This window comes from Apodemus sylvaticus, chromosome 15 (assembly GCF_947179515.1).
Source record: "Apodemus sylvaticus chromosome 15, mApoSyl1.1, whole genome shotgun sequence".
Lineage (NCBI taxonomy): Eukaryota > Metazoa > Chordata > Mammalia > Rodentia > Muridae > Apodemus > Apodemus sylvaticus.
Window position 1 is genome coordinate 69,548,417 of NC_067486.1, and position 14,889 is coordinate 69,563,305.

The window sequence follows — 14,889 nt, forward strand, 5'->3', positions numbered from 1 at the left end:
GAGGGGGACAGAGCACCGGCCGTGGAAGAGCTGGGAAGAGCAACCCCAAGAGCCCCTCCTCCACCAGAAGTAATTCAGGTGTATCAGAGGGGAGGGGAGGCATTAGCTACATAGAAGTTTGATAGTGGCCCGGCCATTGCACTGTTTAAGACATATTAAAATAGAAGGCCCTGTGTGTGTGTGTGTGTGTATGTGTGTGTGTGTCTTTCATTTGGGTGGGCAGCAAGGAAATCACACAGCCACCACTGGGGAGTAGAGCAGATTAGTTCTACCATTTCAGGGAAGTACAGAGGCTTCTGTTCTGGCTTAGATGACCAGGAGGAGTTGCCTTGGGGACACTCCAGGCAGACCCAACTATTGCTGGGGTGTGTGTGCCTGGGACTAGTGTACAGAAAGAAGGCTGTGATGGGAAAGGAGGCATGTCTCAGATCCCAGAGTATCTCGAACCCTGTCCTGAGGGAAAGGTGTCACCACACAAACACCTTGGGAAAGGCCCTGCACCCTCAGAGGCAGCCAAGGTACGGGGTCATGTTCGCATACCTCCAAGGCCAGTGGCTTCTCTGAGCCTTCCTGCTGAACTGTAAGGTTTGCTCCAGCCCTTCCCTGAGCTCGGCAGGGAGCCTGTCTGGGACACGGGGGAAGCAAGTTACCAACATGTCAGTTCATGCCCCATTCTTGCCCCCACCCCACCCCGTAGGGGTTCTCAGCCTCACTCCCTTTTACCTGCATATCCTACTCCTGTTCCCCAACAGACAGTCATCCCAAAGTGTTCCCCGTGTGTCTCTGATCTCACAATGTGGCAGTCGTGTTTGAAGCCTGTGGCCTTCATTCCTCTTTCCTCTTTCACCACTCCATGTAGCATGAGACGTCTCTTGAGAGACAAATGTCTGTTCACCCTGAATAGGAAGCCAATGACAGGCCAAAGAAACATCATCAAGTCTAGCTTGGTGAGGATATTGGTTATTGATAGGAGTATGGGTGAGAGCTACTTACCAGGAGCACACACAACTCAAAGGAACCTGCATCTCTACAAAGCCCACCCCTGCCTGGGTGAGGCCTTTACGACAGCTGCAACCGTGGGTCCTGCACAGCTGGCAGACAAGTTGGGAGAATCGCCTCCAGGCAGCCGAGCCAGAGGCTCCAGTGGGCAGCTCTGCCTTTCCGCCTGAGCCCCAGGGGTTTTCACTGCCTCCATAGTGTGTGAATCCAGAAGGGTTCGGCTCTCTGGCTTGGCAGATGTGTTGACTGCCAAGTCTCCAGAGTGAGCCTCGCTTCTCCCTCTGGGCAGGGATGCTTCAATTTAGAAGAAACATTTTTGTGAATTAAATTAATTAAAAAAAACTGTCTAAAAAAATCCAAAACAACAAAATAGGACACAATACGATACAATGCAAATTTTATCATCTTAGTCATTTCTAAGAGCACAGCTCAGCAGGTGTAAACGTTCCTCACGTGGTGTGCCCTCTCTGTAGCCTTCCCAACCAACAAAAGAGAAACTCTATTCCCACTGAACAGCATCCTATTTCCTATTTCCACGTATTTTAAACCCTGAAACTCCTGGTAACCACCACTCTAACTCTACTTCCTGTTTCTATGAACCTGACGACTTTAGAAATCCCCACGAAGGTAGTAGCATCTTTTTTAAAAATTTACTTACTTATTATATGTAAGTACACTGTAGCTGTCTTCAGACACTCCAGAAGAGGACATCAGTTCTCATTTTGAATAGTTGTGAGCCACCATGTGGTTGCTGGGAGTTGAACTCAGGACCTCTGGAAGAGCAGTCAGTGTTCTTAACTGCTGAGCCATCTCTCCAGCCCCGGTAGTAGCATCTTACTGTGGTCACCTCTGTGGCTGGCTTCTTCACTACAGAGTATCTTCAAAGACTCACCCATGCCGCAGCAATACAGCAGGCTTTCCCGAAGGAATCTGTTAATAAGGATGGCTTCTCATCAGCCTATAGACTCGCATGAAGACTGTCTGCCTGCCACTAGCCCTGTCACTGCTCCTCACTCTCCACAGCACTTCCCCTGAGGAATTCCTGTGTAGTCTCCGCCTCAGACACTCACCCAGTCACCTGTGTCGGCCTCCCTGTCCTTGTTCCCCGTGGGCCAGGTGAGCAGTTCTTTGGGGTGGGGTGGGGTAGACAGATGCTTCTCTCTGTTATTCATTTAGGAGAGCTGGGGAGCTGGCTCAGTGGTAAAGAACACATGCTTCCAGAGGACCTGGGTTTGATTCCCAGCACCCACATCAGGCAGAGATGGTATGGTCAGACCTCTGTGGTCTTGCAATTAAAAAAGAAAAAGAAATTGTATTTGTCTGTGTGTGTGTGTGTGTGTGTGTGTGTGTGCATGCATGCGCATGCGCATGCGCAGGTACTGCTGAGTCCACTGGAGTTACAGGCGCTTGAGAGCTGCCCGACACCGGTGCTCTTTTTTATTGGATTTTTTTTTTCCAAGCCAGGGTTTCTCTGTGTAGCCCTGGCTGTCCTGGAACTCACTCTGTAGACCAGGCTGGCCTCGAACTCAGAAATCTGCCTGCCTCTGCCTTCCAGAGTGCTGGGATTACAGGCGTGCGCCGCCGACGCCGCCACCACCACCCAGGAGCCATTGCTCTTAACTGCCGAGACGTTGCCTCAACACCAATGCTTTCATTTTTGACCCAGTGGCCGTGTTTGTCTTCCACCCTCTCCGGCGGGAGCCCTACTTCCTCCACGTGCCTCTGCTTGTTCACATGTCTCTGTGTATAGATGCATGTGGGCCATCGTCATACCAGAGTCTTCCAAAAGATGTGACTACTCCCCAGCCAGCCCAGGTGAGGACGGTTTTACAGGACAAGAGGCACAGGGCTGAAGACTGGGTCCCTCCCTGCAGGGCGACTGGAATGGCTGCGCTTTCAGACCTGGGTGCTGTGGGGAGGTAGTTGGTGTCTTGTGTTCAGGCAGCAGACTGTGGCCGCAGGGCTGGTCACCTCCCCAGGCTGTGTGAGCACAGGCTTAGGAAGATGAGAGGGCTTGCTAGTGCTCGTGGTCACAGGCAGACAGCTATGTGGCAATCGTGGATCCATCTCCTCCTTTCTAACATTTTAGTAAAATCCTCCTTGACTCGAAGCCGGGAAGCCATGACAATGTGTCACTTTAGTCTTCCTTCTTTCTGGGTTTCTGTGCCTCTCCTGCCTTTCTTTCCTGCCCAATCTCCCTCAGGGATGCCAGCCCCCTTCTGTCGTCCCATGCTTTGAAATGTCCCAGGTAGTGATCTCACGGTCTCCTGGCACACAAAACACGACGTGTCATAGCCTCCTACTGCTCCTGGTACCACACAGCGGGTGGGTATACTCTCAGAGACAGCTGTCTTCCGTTCTGCTTTTAGGGTCCATGAGTGGCCTGGTCTGCGGGCTCCCCTGGATGTGAGCACACCTGTCTCCCCTCCCCTGCCTCACTTCCTTTTTTTATATTTCTTCCCCCTACCCTTCCATGGAGCCCAGCTGGAGGTGGAAGAAGGCTTATTTGGACCCCAGTTTTATTAGATGCTCCTTGCTTGCCACCTGCCCTGTGTGTCTTCTTGCATGCGTCTTATGGGTTTTGTAAGAAGTAGCTAACATGCGATGTGATGGTGAACATGTTCTGAGCAACATCCCGTGGTCCTGGGTGTGACCTCCAGAAGGTATGGAGACTGAATGACAGGGAAGCAAAGAGATGAAGTGGGCCTTGTCTAAACTGGGGTCCTAACCCGGAGGACACCCCGGAAAGGCCACCCTCCAGGTAGGGTAAGGCGGAGCTGGTGGGGTGATCTATGGAACCTGTAGTTTTTTTCTTTTTCTTTTTCTTTTCTTTCTTTCTTTTTTTTTTTTTCTTTTTGGTTTTTTTGAGACAGGGTTTCTCTCTGTAGTCCTGGCTGTCCCAGAACTCACTCTATAGACCAGGCTGGCCTCGAACTCAGAAATCCGCCTGCTTCTGCCTCCCAAGTGCTGGGATTAAAGGCATGCACCACCACCGCCCGGCCTGTAGTTTTTTCAAAAGCACAAAGAAATCCCCAGCCTTCTCGCTGCTGTGTATGGCTAGCGTCTAGCGCTGCACAGAAACTGGCAGCTCCCTCGGCCCCTCAGCAGGTGCTGGCCTTCACTTGGGCACCTTGAAGGCAGGAACAGTGTGTCTGGACCAAGCGCCTGCTGTGCTGTGGATGCGCATTTAATGTTTGACCACAGGAATAAGTGGAAACAATACCATGCTCCCAGGAGGAAAGCCGGCAGCCATGGATTTGTGGAACACAGTGTGAAGCTGGTGGAGGCCGGGGCCCTGCCTCACAGGGTCCCAGTGAGGAGCAGAAGAGGAAGCGATAGGAGTGTCTGAGCAACCAAGTAGACTCAGGGCCATGAGTGCAAGCCCCGGAGCCAACACCCATGGCGGACAAGTTCCCTGTGACCCTCGGTGTTCACATGTGTCCTCTCATCAAACTGATTTTTTTTTTTTTTATTAAGTTTCATTGAGATTCCCAGGATCTGACTAGAAAATGTTCTAGTATCGCTTCTAGGGCAATGGGTGATCCTGAAGTGTAGGTAAAGGGGAGATATACTCAAGGCAGAAGAACCATCCAGGGGTGTTACAGCAAAGGCTGTGGGGTGCCTGCCAGTAGAAAGGAGGTAGAAACCACCAGTAGGTAGGAGTTTTGCTGCCTGCAATCCCTTACCCCTGACAACCCCAAGATTACAGAGCTCCAGGCCCATCTGCTAGCGTTTCCTCCATTCCAGCCCCGCTGGGAAACAGTTCGCATTCCAGAGCAAATTCAGCCCCAAACACCCAGCCCCACTTCTGGAACTGGCGGTCGGGAGAATGCGTTCCACGACCGGCCATGTCCTTCTTTCTCCTTTCTGCATGGTGACCGTCACATGGTGGCCTTGATTCCTATAGAAAGCACCACGGAAGGCCTCATGGAGCCTGAAGAGATGAGCAGAGACACAGGAAGGAGAAGGTGACTGGGGAGGGGCATCCTCTGGGTCTGCACCGACACTGGCAACGCTGGCAACGCTGGCAGGAGATAGCGCCATGAAAATACCCTGTGCGGGGGCAGTCCTGGTGGTTTGCTTTGCAGGCTAGTCAATTCCCACGTGGTCATGGTCGGGCCAAATCCTGAGAAGGAAGGGACCAAGGGAAGAAGCTTTAGAAAGCAAAGAAAGGAAAATTATGGCTGATGTTGTTAAAGAGGAAGAAGTCTATGACCTTAGCAAAGTGAATGAGGAACTGTCACCGTGGGGCCGTGGCAGCACTGGCTGCGATTTCCTTTCCTTGAAACCAAGAATGTCATCTGTGACTGTGAACAAGCCCTCTCAAGGGCTGCCGGCCTGCTTCATTGTCGTGTGGAGGTGAGCCGGTCACTCTCACTGCCCTCCTGCCTTTCAAGCTTCCTGTTCCCTTCCTGGTGTGGGGGTGGTGATGGTGAAGAGAAATTCTCCTGACCCCGTGGGTCACAGGATTTCACAATTCACAAATAAGCACTGGTGGGGGCAGGGCCCTTTATTTTCATAACCTCATTTTGCCTCATAGCCGTGTCCCTCAGGAAAGGAAAAAGGAAAGGAAAGGAAAGGAAAGGAAAGGAAAGGAAAGGAAAGGAAAGGAAAGGAAAAGGAGTGATTATCACTGTTTCGCATGTAGAGAAAACCGAGGCTCATCATGATGAAGTTATTTGCCAAAGCTCTCCCTACTTGCACATTGTATATAGAACTGGCACTAGGCCAGAGGACCTCTGAGTCCCAGCTCTCCTGTCACTGTAAAAGCCCTGGCATGTATGCGTGAAGGTGCCAGGGTAAAGCCTAATGCTTTGATATTAGTGTAAAACAATTATAGATACATAAAACATTCTGTTTGTTTAAATCCAAACACAAGAACCAAGCATTGCCAGGCATGGAGGGGTGCACCTTTAATCCCAGCACCCAGGAAGGAGGCAGAGGCTGGCAGATCTCTGTGAGTTTGAGACCAGCCTGGTCTACACTGCAAGTTCCAGTCCAGCAATGACTACATAGTGAAACCCTGCCTCAAAAAATGAAAGGTAAACAGAGACGCGGACATGGGCGGCTACGGGTGTTTCTTTGTCTCCGGCACCCACATGCATCATGGACGTCCTCGTGAGCAGCTCGCTTATCATCTCCTGGGAAGAGACAACGGGGAAGGAAGTAGGTGACCATCTCAGGAAGTGACAAAGGACACAAAATGCAACTTGACAGATAGTTCTGGAAAGGTTTAGCTGCTCTTGCCAGGGCTGGCCTTTTAGGGACTGACAATGAGCAGGTGACAGCGCTGGCGAGTCTGTGGGGGTGCAAGTAGAAGGGTCACAGTTGGGGTGACCAGAAGGCCAGCATGCTCAAGGCATAGAGAGAAGGGTGGGGTGAGCGATCAGGGTCCTGGCTTCTTCAGCTGCAGGAAGCAAGGCGATGTCATCAGGGAGATCAGGTGGCAGACATGAGACAGTTTAGGTCAAGGTGCTAGGGGCTTGGGTTAGAGGCAGACGAAGGTGGGAGAAAAGAGAAGAGGGAGGAAGTGTTTTGGAGAGGAGCATCAGGCCTTTGAGGATCAGGATACAACCCTTTGCTGTAGGCAGGGTTGGGACGAGCACCGTGCTAGCTAGCTTTGTCAGTTTGACACAAACTATAGTCACCTGAGAAGAGGGCACCTCAACTGAGAAAATACTTCCAGAAGATCGGGCTGAGGGCAGTCTGTAGGTATTGTCTTAGTGATTGAGGGGGGAGAACCCAGCCCACAGTGGATGGTGCTATCTTTGGGCTGGCGGTCCTGGGTTCTATAAGAAAGCAGGCTGAGCAGGCCACGGGCAGCAAGCCAGTAAGCAGCGCCCTCCACCGCCTCTGCATCAGGTTCCGGCTCGGTTTGTTTTGAGTGCCTGTCCTGACTTCGCTCCATGATGGACTGTCACCTGGAAGTATATCCTGAAACAAACCCTTTCCTCCCCAAGGTTTCTTGGTCATGTGTTTTGTGACAACACTAGAAACCCTGACTAATAGAAGCACGAAAAGGAAGCTCTTCCAGGCTCTCTCTCTCTCTCTCTCTCTCTCTCACACACACACACACACACACACACACACACACACACACACACACACGCTGTTGGCTAGGACAGTCTGGAGTGTGACTTTATCAAGACAGAAAAGAATTGAAAAAGAGACCTGTTGAGGGAGGGGAAGAAACCAAACACCCTGTTTTGGTTTGGTCTGTTTGTCTCTTTGACACGAGTTCCCACTATGTAGCTCAGACTGGCTTCAAAGTTGGGATCCTTCTGCCCCAGTCTCTCACGTTCTGGGATTATAGGCACATGTGGCTATGCCCAGTGAGTGTCCTATTGCTGTCAAGGGGGTTAGTGGTGTCTGTTGAACAAGCACAAACAGCTCCCCAACAAGCTGCCGCTTCTGGGGAGGGTTCAGGACCTCCAGGGAGGAAGCAGAGAACCATCATTGACAAGTTGCCCTCTGTTCTCTCCATGTATACTATGGGATACATACACAGGCACACACACACACATTCACACATTCACATATGCACACATGTGCAACACACATGCATGTACATACACACATGCACTAAACAAACACAAATAAATGAATAAATAATTAAAAGATCTTATTTCCTATAGTAAGTAATTAATAGGTAATATAAATTCCTCATCAAGGGGCTAGAGAGAAGGCTCAGAGGCTGAGTATGCACCACTCTTGCAGAGGACCTGAAATCTGTTCCCAACACTCACTGGTGGATCACAATTGTCCGGAACTCCAGCTCCAGGGGAGCTGATACCCTCTGCTGGCCAATGTGAGTACTGCAACTATGCACGCATGATCTCTCTCTCTCTCTCTCTCTCTCTCTCTCTCTCTCTCTCTCTCTCTCTCTCTCTCTCTCTCTCCCCTCCCCTCCATCTCCCTCTCCCCTTCTCCTCTCCCCCTCTCTCATCTCCCTCTCTCTTCCCCCTCTCCCTCTCTTCCTCCTGCCTCACTTTTTGACTTAAAACTATTTACACTAGCTATTTAAATAAGTCACTGGTATTAAAAGTTTCAGGACTGATTAACGTTCCTAACCAGAGAATGCAGACAATAATAAGAAGTCCCAGGGCCCTGGGCCTCCCACCACAGATGTGCTGATCTGAGGATGAGACCCTTGTGGGGGATGTGAGAGGACTTAAGTAGCCCAGGCTGAGATTTTCTAAGGAGGCAGAAGGCTTCTCTCACACCTGCTAACCGAACTGCTGAGTCAGGAGCCTTGGGTCAGCGTCCCTTCACTTCTGCCAGCTGGAATGTGCTTGTTAACCCATCCTCAGTGAGCTTACAACATAGGATTTCTGCCCAGCCAGCGGCCAACGTGCGGCTTACAAAAACATCTGCTTTGGAAATCCCCAGTTTAAACAACAAAGCAAAACAAAAGCCCTCCCCCAGCATCTGCAACAAGGCCAATGTTCTTGGTCCGGCCATTCAGTGCACAGGAACTGTAAGTCTTTGTTTCCAGGATAGATGCTATTTCCTCTGACCTCTGTGCTGACCTTTAGTTCACTGAGAGAAACAAAGGAGGAAGTCAGAAGAGCAGAGAGGATTGTGGTTCGAGCAGGAGGGAGGGCTGACCTAGTATTGTGGACCCAGCAAAAGTGTGAAAACTGGAATTATTTGAGGGCTATGAATGCAATTGAATTTTAGTCTATTAAAATTTGGAATCTATTTTAGGATAGATTTTTTTAGAATCTATTTAAATTAGAATTTAGTCTATTGAATCCTTTAGACATAGCTTGGCAGCCTGGCCTTTCTGTGCTGAGTGGATTTACTATGGGTGACTGTCATTGTATTACTGTGGCCTTTCAACTCCTGTCCCCAGTGGAGAAGAGCCTTCTTGTGTGTGGCCCGCGTGTTCTCTAGTCAGGGCCAAATGTCTTTCCCAGGGATTCTGTCATCTCTTTATTAAATACAGCACCATTAAAAATTAAATTGCATACATCTCCAGTTAAGTGTCTTCACATCTTTTACATCTGTAGTCCCGGGGCTTGTGCCCTGGGTCTCAGTCACGTCAGGCAAATGTCCCACACGGAGCTGCTTCCTTAGACCTTGCCCTCAGTTTACCTCTAAAGCAAAGATAATATTTAAAACTTACTTATTTGTAGTTATTTACTGTAGTTTGTGCTTACCCAGGCACTTGAGGTTATATTTATGTCCACATGGTAGTGGTACAGTTGGGGCCAGATGTTTCCAAGTTCTTGGTGTCCTTGTGCTGTTTAAAGAACTGAAAATGCACACGCACGCACATGCATAGTAAATAGCAAGATTTTTTGTTCAGAAGCAATGCAAAAAGTATAGGCCACATAGCCCAGGAGAGCAGGCTCTGAGCGACAGCTCAACAGCACCAGGTGACCATGAGGGGATTCCTTTTATTGGTCTAAGAGGAGGAGTTGGTTGGTAAGTGACAAGGGACAGGTAGTTTCCTGTTTTGTCTGACAGGCTGGTGTTACGTAAGCCTTTGTTTACTGTAAATGGTCTCTCCCACAATGCACCATTTTTAATCATTTGCACATCTGATTATGCATAGACATAAGGTGACAAATAAGATTTTTCACCTAAAATTTCATTTTGAGAACAGTTTTCTTTCCATTCACTCCACCTAGTTCTCAGTCAGACATTACAGGCCACAAAGCGGGATTGACCAGCAGTGCCAGGGAGCCATCGCTTTGGGTCTGATTGCCTTGGGAGAGCAGCTTGTCCAAGGTTGTGATGTGCTTTGCTGGGAAAACAATGTGTATTGCTTAAGTCAAGTGGAGTCTGATTTAAGTTATCCCTGCAACAGCCTACCTCAGGGGAAACACTATGTGAGCGTATGTTAGACTACACAGTCTCTTTACCCAGTCCCACATCCGTGACACCAGTTTGGAATTTGGGAACATTTATACCACAGAAACCAACAAGTACCACAAGCCAATAGAGTTTTGTGTTTCAGAGAGCGAGTGATTTAGTCTGTACTAGCCACCTAATGCTTATACAAGTCTTTGCATATTTCTCATCCATGTATAGATGGATGGGTGGGGGAATGGATGGATGGAGGGATGGATGGATGGATAGGTTGGGTGAATGAATGGGTGGGTAGATTGATAGATGGATGAGTGGATGGACGAGTGGATGGGTAAATGGTTGGATGGATTGGTGAACAGATGGATGGGTGGATGAGTGGGTGGATGGATGAGTAGATGGGTAAATGCGTGGGTGGGTGGATGGATGGGTGGTGAGTTCACTTTCTGATAGTACCTGGAGTGTAAAGACCTAGTTCCCAGGCTATGAAAGTGCAGAGCACGGGCAGGGCAGCATTCTAGCCTGGCCTAGCCCTATGTTTGGCTGAAAGGCCTATTGATGTGCTGACTTGTCTGAGCATGGAGAGTAGGCAGCTTGCAGTGAGAAGCTGGCCATCTCCTTCCTCCATGTTTCTAGGACAATAAACATTTCCTACAGAAGGAGAATGCCTTCTTCACTATGTTGCAGGTGGTGCAGGCTGTGAGCACTCACCAGGCTCTGCCCCTGCATGGCTATTAACTCACAGGCTCCACCCCTGCATGGTCATTACCTCACCAGGCTCCGCCCCTGCATGGCCATTAACTCACAGGCTCCACCCCTGCATGGTCATTAACTCACAGGCTCCACCCCTGCATAGTCATTAACTCACAGGCTCCGCCTGCATGGTCATTACCTCACCAGGCTCCACCCCTGCATAGTCATTAACTCACAGGCTCCACCCCTGCATGGTCATTACCTCACCAGGCTCTGCCCCTGCATGGTCATTACCTCACCAGGCTCCGCCCCTGCATGTCATTAACTCACAGGCTCCAATCCTGCATAGTCATTAACTCACAGGCTCCGCCCCCCGCATGGTCATTACCTCACCAGGCTCCGCCCCCGCATGGTCATTACCTCACCAGGCTCCGCCCCTGCATGGGCATTACCTCACCAGGCTCCGCCCCTGCATGGTTATTAACTTACAGGCTCCACCCCTGCATGGGCATTACCTCACCAGGCTCCGCCCTTGCTCCTCTGCAGCAGCTGTTGGGAAGCCCCTAGGCCCCGTGTCCGAGCCTTGTAAAGTGGAGAGGATTCTAAACTCAGCTCGGAGTTCAGCATTCCGTATGACCTGGCACGCATTACTTCACTGTTCTTAACTTCAATTTCATATCTATAAAGTAATGGGATGAGTTAGAGTTATTTTATGGGGGGGAGTAGAATTTTATGGTCTAAAGATTTCTTGGAAGAACGTTTAAGAATTACGCTCACACTGGATCCTGTTCTTGAAAACCCTTAAAGTCCCATAGTGCATTAAAGGACCTAACCACTCCTAACTCCTCCTCCTCCTCCTCCTCCTACACCTCCACCTCCACCTCCTCCTCCTCTTCCTCCCCCTCATTCTTCTTCTTTACCTAGCACACTCAAAATCCTTTAACTGTATTATTTTTTTAGGAGAACTGCTCTCCAGAAACGGAGCCCTCATCAACTTAATCATCCACTCTGATTTTTATGGCATGACCTGAGTGCTTGATGTCAGAGACACAGTTACCCCGGGAGTTCTACAGTTGGAACGCCCTCCAGTGTGGTCCTGGGATATGGTGACATGACTGATACCCAGGAGACCTGTTACCTGCTGTCTGCTACCAGGAGTTAGGAGGAGATGCAGCCTTGCTCTGGACAGTCTCTTGGTGCCCTCCAGTGCCCAGAAAGGCTGTGATCAGAGCCCTGATACCCAGTAGCACTGTGAGATGGAGTCTAAATGTCCCTAGTCTGAGGCCTAGTGCTGTGTGGTCCAAGTGGGAGTCATCTGAAGGAGTGTGGATACCCAGATTGTTGGACCCCAATCTGGGGATACTGGTTCTGTGGTCCCAGGTGGGCCTGAAAATGTGCCTAACGGGTTTCCCAGTGCTGCTGCTGGCTGAGCTAGGAGCCCACTGTGAGACAGACTGTCCTGCACCTGTTCCCTCACATTCTTCAGGTGGTAAAGCATGTGGCGAGCTCACAGGTGGCCAGAGGTCAGCACCGCCCAGAGAGAGGCCAGACCTTTTAAATTAGAGCCCCAGCGGTCAGGGATGAGCTGACAAAGATGAACCGACCTGAAACTCCCCCCTCCCCCCACTGTGGAGAAACATGTCCCCACCTCTCACCTGAGATGGCATCAGGTGGGATCAATTCAGTCCCAAGACCTGTCTCTGTATCTGGTTGTAGGAGCAGCTTTCTTGGCCCTCCACTGTGTACTCTAGACATCAGTCATCCTGAGTAAATACAGATGCAGGAGCTCCGGCATGGTGGGAAGCAGGGGGAGACCACCAGGAGAAGCTAGAGAGACTAAAGGCTTTGCATTTGACAGGAAAGAGAGAGTAAGGGGACCCTGGCCCCTTGAGAGGTCTGGAGGACCAAGGCATGAGGAGGACCACGGCGTGAGGAGACGCCTCAGATGCTTTCTTGTATCAGTTCCTTGCCTCCCTGTCCTCAACAGGCAGGCCACCCACCCTCCCAACATAGGACCCTTCCTTTAGGACCCTTCCTTTCCCTGGAATTCAGAAGACCCTCACTTCCTGGGCAGTGAGGCACACAGATATTGAGGTTTTTGAAGATTCAGTATGCATGAGTGATCTGTGGGACTTGAACTCAGGACCTCTGGAAGAATGGCCAGTGCTCTTAACCGCTGAGCCATCTCTCCAGCCCTGGAGGAGGGCCTCATAATGATGTTCTCCTCAAGCTGCCCTGTTCCTTTCTCTGTACCTGTGTCCACAGCCATGGCATGAAGTCCCCTAGTTCATATCCTCCAACATAAGAAAAGTGCCTAGCATGTTTCCTCGCATAGGAAGAGTGACAAGTCTCCCAGCTGATCCAAGGCTCCTGAGAGACCGAGCAGAGAACGAGGCTTGCAGGCCTAGTACTTCCAACCTGAAGTGAACGTGGACTGTCTCTCTTCCCGAAGCTTGGGCGTGAGGATGGGGTGGGGAGTGGAAGGGGGTGGAACCTGGGACCCAGAGCGGCTCTGGAAACTTCTTACAGCAGCCCGGACGGGCCAGCAGGTGGGTGGGCATGTCTTGGAGTCCTTGGGTCTGGGTTGACTTGTCACACTGAGGAGAACAGGGAGAAGTGAGGAGACGATGATAGCTTAGGAACTCAAGATGGTCCCTGAAGCTCTGCTGTTTCTAAGGGCAGAGCCAAGTTGCCCAGAGACACCGTCTCCACCCTGTTCGCCCCATAGGAGAACGCTGAGCCAACCCTTGGAAGTAACAGAGACATCACTGGCGACCCCTCCCCACCCCCTGCACTCCCACCCCCCACCTCCTCATCCCCAACCCCACACCCCACTGCCACCATGAGGACAGGGGAGCATTGTCTTTGTGCCTGTGACCCCTGAGAGCCCCTGGTGTCCCAATGCTTCCCATGAGACTTCTGCAAGCCCGGGGATGGGGGAGGGGGAGGACTTCTGAGAGACCCCCTTCCTCACATGCCCACCCCTCCCCCCCCAGCTCCTCTGTAGAATGGTCGACAGCTCAGATTCTTCATCCGGTGAGACAGGTGAGACCCTCCTCCTTTTTATAGGATCGGAGCAAGAGGCAGCTGGCTGAGGCGGCCTCTCGTGGTGGTGCTGGATTAACTAACCCACGGCACATGGCCACAGCTCTCACAGGAGGGGGTTGGAGCTGGTGTGGCTACCTGGTTCCCTGGCACCCCTTTTCCTGGTGGCTTTAGCATCCTTGATAAGATGATACCCACCCGTGGTCGCCATGTGGTGAGGTGCTAGTGTTAGGGTTCTGTCTAAGCTCCACCCCACAATTACCTGCCAAGAGCCAGGTATGCCCCTCCCCACTGTTGCCTGGCAACAGCCAGGTAGGCCTGGCCTACTATAAAAGGGGCTGCTTGCCCCTCCTCTCTCTCCCTACTCTCCACGTGGTCATGACCAGCCTCCCTCCACCTCTCTCTCTCTCTCTCTCTCTCTCTCTCTCTCTCTCTCTCTCTCTCTGCCTCTCTCTGCCTCTCTCTGCCTCCACTACCCCATTAACTCCCATCCTCTGCCCTGAATAAACTCTATTCTATACCATGTCTGTGTGGTCTGGCCCCTCCAGGAAAAGGGGTGCCTGGGCATGGGCCCGCCTAGACACCCCCTCCCCCACAGCACTGTATACCAGTCTCTAAATCTCTCTCTCTTCTTATGAACCCAACAGCTATGTCTCTGGGTCTTTCCAGACTATCAGCTGGGCACTTTCCTGGCCAGAGGGACTTCCTTCTCCAACCTTTACTCCTTGGACTTTGGGACCCCCACCCAGCTTGTTAATTATCCAGGAGGGCCTCTTATAAAGGCTGTGCCTGCCCCAGAGGGCAGAGCTTGGGTCCAAACACTGAGAGAGGTTTGTGTAAAGCTCCCGATTCTGTTGGGTAGACACTGTGCCGATCCGTGAGCCGTCGCGTGGCTGAGGCTGCAGACAGGAGGCTCTCGGGAGTCTCTAAAGATTTTCGGGCTGCAGAGACACTGTGCTTTCCAGACGAGCTGGGCGGAGGAGGTGAGCTCACTGTTGCTGTCATTTTTTTTTTTTCCTGAGGAGGAGGAAATCTGAGAAATCAAGTTCGTGTTCAAAAGCACTTAGATTCTGGAGTCCTGGGAGCTGTCTTTGAGGAAGTTGTGGGCTGAAGTTAATAAAAAAGTAATAAGAGCTCTCTTTCATGTGTGTGGTGCGGCTTGCTGCTTGGAGGAGTTCTTTCCCTCTCTCAACCTGCATTTCGGAACACTGGGAAGGCAGAGAAAGAATGGAAAGCCAGCAAAGAGGTCAGGGGTAGAGGTGCTACACCCCCCACTGCCACTGGCTTGTCCCTCTGGGGTCCCCTGTGGCTGTGTAGCCAGTGCCTAGTATCCCTACA

The 14,889-nt window shown here is 51.1% G+C and overlaps 1 long non-coding RNA gene across 1 annotated transcript; it reads left to right on the forward strand.

The window, feature by feature from the left end:
* Positions 1–5,088: 5,088 nt before the first annotated feature.
* On the forward strand, positions 5,089–14,643 carry LOC127665734 (uncharacterized). Its single transcript, XR_007973487.1, has 3 exons — positions 5,089–5,358; positions 7,671–7,807; positions 11,467–14,643. It is a non-coding gene; the product is annotated as an uncharacterized LOC127665734 (long non-coding RNA).
* The last annotated feature ends 246 nt before the right edge of the window (positions 14,644–14,889 follow it).